We start from the raw sequence: 7,026 nt of genomic DNA, 5'->3' as shown, positions 1-7,026 counted from the left end.
TCTCAGTGGAATGGGTTGAGTCCTATCCCATACCACAAGATGACAGGGGCAAGCTCCGCATTGTGCTGTGTGACAGGCACAGGCCTCAGGCACAGGACTGCAGATGGGAGAATCACATGCTTCTTGCCCTGCACAGTGCCACAGGCTTTCTCCAGCTCCCCGTATCTGGTATGTGGGACCACAGAATTGGAGAGACCCTGAAGTGCTGGGTTTTGTGGTCCAGTCCATGAGTGTGGAAAAATCTCCCCGGGAACTAAGAATCCTCACAATTCTCACTATGTTCCACTCTCTTCCACTTTGATGTTGCTGTCTCTTACATGAATGTTGTTATGTACTGCATGTATATTAAAAACAAATAAACATGAAACAGGACACTGCTGCACACAGCATTCCGTGTTAGAAAGGAATGAGAATAAAACCCTAGAACCCTAGAACTCTGCAATAGCTAGGGTACATCTGTTAGTTCAACTAGAAACTAGAGAGATAAGCATGTTATATTATCTCCAGCAAAACAACCACCAGGAACACAAATACAGTCTAGCACACTAAAGTTTTCATAGGTCTACTACCCTTCCACACACAGAGTAATGTTTAAGTGCAGCATTTCAATATTATAGGATGTATGTCCAAGGATATATTCTAAACTAGAATCTATAATGGGTTCTGTCAAGGGCTTGATATGGCCAGTGGTAACTGTCCTCCTGAACTGAGCTCAAGGTGAAAGTGCAGTGACAACTGTACTTGAACTTCCATCTGTTGAGGAACAAGCCCCACTGTATTAAGTATCACAGACCTTTCACTGCCTCCTTAAGAAGTGAATTGTGGAGTAGCACGAGGAACTAGAGTGTTGCGCTGTCATGTACTGTATTTGCACTTGGGAGTCACTAGGTGCATGTTTGTAAATAGCTAATGTGGCAGAACAGCCCAACATGGTTGTACTTTTACTACTGTATTGCTCTGAGATCTTGTTCCTCTTTCACTATCTCATTTGGTCCTTCTATAGCTTGGGGAATAGCACTTATCTGCTGCACTGAGGCACTGAGCTCTGTAACAGTTACTATGAACTGTTTGATAAGAGATGCTAGCGAAAGACAAAGGTGTATTATTGCAAAATTTGTGGGTTGGCAACTTAGCTAATGGCACTGTATTGCATCCAGAGCCCATTTGGCTCCTCACAATGAAATGAGAGTGGGGGGAGAGGAAATCAGGTCAGAGTTTTTGGCAGACCTATTCAAGGTAAGCATAATCCAGCTGATTCATTATGTGCTGCAATCCTTGCTGGCAAAAACTCTGAAGTTAAGTAGCCTCCAGCCCTATTGCAACTCAACCTCTCTGTGTAGGTGTTGATGCTGCACATTAGGGAAGGGTGTCACTGGTGGATAAACTTAAGGGGGTGAGGGCTGGATAAAGGACGCAAAGAACTTCACACAAGTCTGCAATAGCCTAGTGTTCCCTGCTGAGCAGCCCATTCTAAAAATGTTGTTCCTACCTCCTACAAGACAAGGAGGAAACCTTTGAGAAGACCCTTCTGATGACTAGCACAATCTCTGTTTCATGAATCATCGGCATTGGGATGTCCTTGTGGCATAATCAGAGCTCTGGTTATTATACTTATTGATGATAAAACAAGCAAATCTTAATGAGTTGTGGGAAAGAAGACAATAGGGCCCTCTGCCAGGTCTCATTTACCTTGACAACACGCCTACAGCCCAAGTACAAAGATCACTATTGTTTATCCTCAGTATTTGTGAAGGGGCCAGACAGTTCTTCTCATTTTACTCAATCTGATGGTACTCTCTTTATCTCTGCCTTAGCATTTCTAAGGTACCTATCACTGTGGTATCTAAGCCTCTCAGCTTCAGTCCAAGGTTAAATTTATGGTAAATAAACCACTTGGACAGTCTTTGAAGGTGAGAAACTGATATATAGTTAAATAGTGGTAAATTATTCAATTTACATAGTGCCTCTTCTTTGACTAAAAGGACAAGCAAAGACTTTGTTGTTCATATTGTAAACAAATCCTCTGAGTATGATTCAGACACTAAGTAACTGGGTCTGTTACCTCACTAATACAGCTAAGCCAATCTACCATGCCAGTAACACATGCCTAGCATGAACTCAGCTTCTGTCCCAGCTGGACTATATTTACACTAGGGACTCTTGTCCGCTTAGCTGTCTCGGTCAGGGTTACAACTCATCACGCTCCTGACCACAAGAGCTACAGCAGTAGGATTATACAGAAAACAAAACAGGTATGAGAAAAATGGGCCTATTCCACCCAGCAATCTGTCCCCTGTGGGTATTTCACAGTCAGAGCTGCTGACCTCATTGCAGCTCCTGCCCTTCTGCTGCTGGCTATCCTTGCAAAGCCAAAAGCCCTTTGTGAACGGGACAGGAAAGCCTTCACCTGGTGCATGCTTTATCTATGGCTTTGTCATCTACAGCTGCTTTGGAATTTCCAATGAAAAGGATTTTTGAACAGAAGAAAGAGATCTCTATCAAGTTACCTTTATGTACATATTTTTTAGGGAAGTGTTAATTAAGAAAGGCTTCCCAGATCCCAGCTGGATTAGGAAGAGCACCCCCTGAGTAGTCACCATTCCAGCAGCCAGGCACTTGCTAGGGGCAGGGGAGAACCGAGATCGGCCCCTAGCACTTCCTTATCCCAAATGTCTGCCAGAATCACCAGGCTAATACTCATACTGGCACGGGTGTCTTCTTCGGGTTTTGTGCAGAAAGCGTGAAAAGATCCGAGTTTCAGTGTTTCTCAGTGTGAACACAGGAACATTCTCGAATTTCTAAGAAGTTTGTCAGGATGGCAAAACACTTCCCAGTCAGATCTGGAGATAAGTGCAGATTTCAAGCACGAAACAAAAGACAGACCCTGACATTTAGATCTCAGAGTGAATTCCTTGGGACAGCAACAAGAGAAGAACATCTTTCTACTTGTGCTATAACTAAATCAGACCAGTTGCTGATTTATAATGCCGAGCTGGGAGATCATTAAAATTGTGTCTTTTTCTCCCCTCCATATTGCCAGCCACAGGGAATTGCAACTAAGTTAGGGATTGTCTACTGTTTACTTCTTTACACAACTTTTTCCGTTCTCACATGTTCTTGCCCTGTTGTCTTCTTTTTCTGCTGTCAGCTGGAGTGCTGCTACCTGACTCACTGTGGAGAAAGACAAACGACAAACCTTTCCCTTAGGACAAACACAGTGTCACCTCCACAACACACTTGTGTCTGCTGGATTCACACCCCGAGTCTCCAGCTCACAGTGCCCCCCCCCCCCCAGTGACTTGATGCAAGTTTTTAACGTGAGATTTCTGCTGTTCTGATGTATAGAGGCAAGCAACGAGCAGGGAAGAATGACAAAGTAAGGCGTATAGAGTAAGACTGCAGCAATAATCATACAACGAAGGTCTCAGTAGGGCATATAGAATTATGCTTTGGTAGGGAAGGTTGCATAATCAACCAGATGCTCTTCCATCACATGGGAACTGAACGGTCTAACATGGGAGGGGGGCTATAGCCCTGCAATTTCCTTCCTCTTTCCCTTAAGAAGTCCATCACTAGGCTAGACTGCTTAAAGTCATTTCACAAATGGGAGGACTTTCTTCCACAGTATCCTTTGCAAAGAATAATCTCAATTGCATTCTTTTCAAATATTGAAAATAATTATTTACTGACAGAAGACACTCAAGGAGTAACAGCTTAACAAAAGAAGGTCTGAGTGAAAGGAATAAGGCTAATGTGGACACAAATGCATATTGCCCCTGCTTGCTCACTTCTCACAGGAGCAATACCCTGAATTCTCTTTTCACTTGTATTGAAGTAAATTAAGCAGCTCAGATAAGATTACATAGCTACAAAGCTTTCATAAGTGACAAGGAGAATCAGATCCATTGTGTAAGCAAGCCAGAAAAATAATTTTAGTGCTCTCCCATGGAGCAAAATGACTTTCTGGCTCCCGTCTAGCTCCTTTCAGCCACAGGCAGCAAATGAACACATACAGTTTAAGCCATAGCAAGCTTTCAACGCTCTAAAAGCTTCCTTACTCACTTGTTACTTACACAGGATTCCCTTTGAAATCAGTCACCAAAAGTCAGTGAGTTCTACCTTAGCAAGAGATGAGTAATTAATAATAATGACGCTTCCTCACCTCAACTTCTTCAATATGCTGAAGGGATAGAAGCACTTTCTACAGGAATTCCCCCCCAGGTTACTGATTTGCTACAGATCTTCAGTTTGACCTGCAGGGTGAAGAAAGGCTGCAGCTTCATCCGTAACCCAGTCTGCTTTCTGACAGCTTCTGCCAGATAGACTTAATAAATAGTTTTGTGGACATTCATGCTGTCATACAGTATTTTTTACTTTCTGGAAGAAAAGTAGCATGAATTTAAACATTTTGAGGACCTTGTTCGCTTTCCAAGAAGCTGCCAAGCCCTTAGAAAAATCCAGCCATTAGTATCCCAGAAAGAGCTGCAAGGCACTGGCCATTTTGACACTCAACTCCAAAAGTCTCAGAATGAGTGGAGGGCTGCTTTGAAAATATGGCATCTAGTTGCATGTACTGAACACTGGAAATCTGGATCTGGCCTGTTTTGAAATTTGGACTATCAGTACTTAACTACACCTGTCAGCTGGGCAAAGAGCCACAGAGCATTAGCAACAACAAGGTTTTTCTGGTCAGAGTAAAAAATGTCCTAAGCCCAAGTAAAAGACCAACAAAGAACATGAGGACCCTGAAAAACACCATGAGCTAGTGAAAACATGCAAATAGCTTAAATAACACTCCCAGGGCATATAGCAAAGATCAGAACAGATCTAGGTCATTTCTGCTAATGGAGGACACAGTCTTCAGCAGGGAACTCAAATCATATCAGAGGTAACTGGGTCATTTGGAGTGTGATGCTGTTTGCTCCATAGGGACAGATGAGCATATCATGAAGTTCAAAACTCATCACGGCTTTTGAGGGAAAAGGTCAATGTCTGAGCAGACAGTGGGATTGAATTCAGTTTTCCCTTCTGAGGGAAGCCAGGATAGAGGCATAACCTACAGAAAGGTTAGCTTGTTGTGTCTACAGATCGAGACTTAGTTCCGGAAGTCTTCTCATGCCAAATAAATTCACCAGACTACGTAAAAATCCTGAGTTGAGCACTTGCCAATTTGTGCATGCAGCTGTAGATACATAGACTGTAATTGCATTTGCCATCAGGGTAATTGTGCATGCAAAATTGTGCAATAAGTATTTTGTACACATGGTCATGCTTTTAACTTTCCTTTCTTTTTTTTCAAGAATCAGGCACTGTTTGAACAAATACAAATAAAAGAGTTAGAATTATTAAACATTATTTTTGACTTGCTTTAATTATAAAGTCACAAGTGAACCACAATACCGTGCACTTAAATGACACAAAAGAGAGACACACCACACCACTGCTATGTCATTAGGATCTGTTTCTACAGTTTTTTAATTTGCCTGCAGAAAGATGGATTCCATAGACTGAAGCAAATTTGTTACACATTGCCTGGAATCCAGAGACAATTAAACACTGATCATAGTTATTACGCAGTCTTTGGGAATTAACTTGCTATTTTTCAAGATTCATTTAATTTTATAGTTGGGGAAACCAAGGAAGAAACCTTTCTGACAGAGAAATAGCAGCTATTTCACAAAAAGTCCAAACCCATATAGATCTATACTCAGATACTAAGTGGCACTGGACACTTAAAGAAAATACAGTACAATACAGACAGATTTAGCAGATCAAATGAACTTCAACGATTAATTTCTCAAATAGAAGAATTCCCAGCTCCAATAAGAAAGTGCAAGACCAGACAGGGATGATGTTACATGATAAACCTGGACTCTCAACATACGTTCCATAATCTGATGCTATGAACATAACTACAAAGCAGGTCAGGCTAAACAGTGCAAACTGTGTAAACCTTGTTACCTGCACTGGCCCTAGATGATGCCACTGCTAAAAGCAAACATCGTCAGGAAAAAATAAACCATGGCACTGCATCTGTGAACAGAAGATACCACCGAGTACCCACAACAAGGCAATGTCATCATAGAAGAGCAACCAATGCCATGAAATGCAACACTGCTGAGCACAGCACCTATTAGATGTGGCCAGGACATAATAACTAGATACTTCAGTGCACAGCATAGTGCAGATAATAATCAAAGTATTATTTCATAAATAACGCATACATCTGTATACACACACAGAATATTGTCTGACAGGAAGAACAGTTTTGCTAGGCACAGAGAAGTGGTTTTCTTTGAAAATTAAATGCTGTAATATAATATTCTTAGAAACATTAAAACAACCAGATACCTAAAAGGGGAAATGTCAACAACAACAAGAGGGGGAAATAAATTTAAGCATCTCAGTTTGGCAATCAGTTCTATCACCAAGATGGGCTAGGTGAGTTACAGGCCTGTTTAAAATCATAACTTCAAATGTCCTTATCAACCCCCTTCAGAGCTCCATCACTGTAACTGTAACTCCCCAAGGAGTCTGGGTCTCTTTCCATATACACATCCCATTTGTCACAGACGAGATTAAGAGGCACTCTCGCCACATGCCTGCTTGTCCAATGCTAGGGAGCTCCCAGTTGCTTTCAGCTCTTGGGTTGCTACGGGACCTCTAAGGCAATATAATTTAATAAACTGATCATAAGTGATGCAGAAAAGATACAGCCCTATCTGTACACATCTGAGGTACAACTGTATCCAAAGGACATGATGCACTTAGAGCACATTAAAGAATCCCAGTGTGGGTGGAATCAAAACTGACATCTTCCACTTTTGCAGAGTTTGATGTAAATGCAGGTAAGGTTTCAACAAAGCAAGCGAGGCAAAACCTCACTGTTGCATTAGACAACTGTAGTTATCCTGCTCCAATCAGTAGCTCAGATTTGCATAAGTTTTTCACTTGGCTTTATTATTTTGCTACTGGTCAGTAGAAAAGGTAACAGAATTCCCTGTTACGGAAAAGCCCCATCCACAA

This window comes from Phaethon aethereus (assembly GCF_964289735.1).
Source record: "Phaethon aethereus genome assembly, chromosome: 16".
Classification (NCBI taxonomy): Eukaryota; Metazoa; Chordata; class Aves; order Phaethontiformes; family Phaethontidae; genus Phaethon; species Phaethon aethereus.
This window is presented reverse-complemented; position numbering follows the sequence as displayed.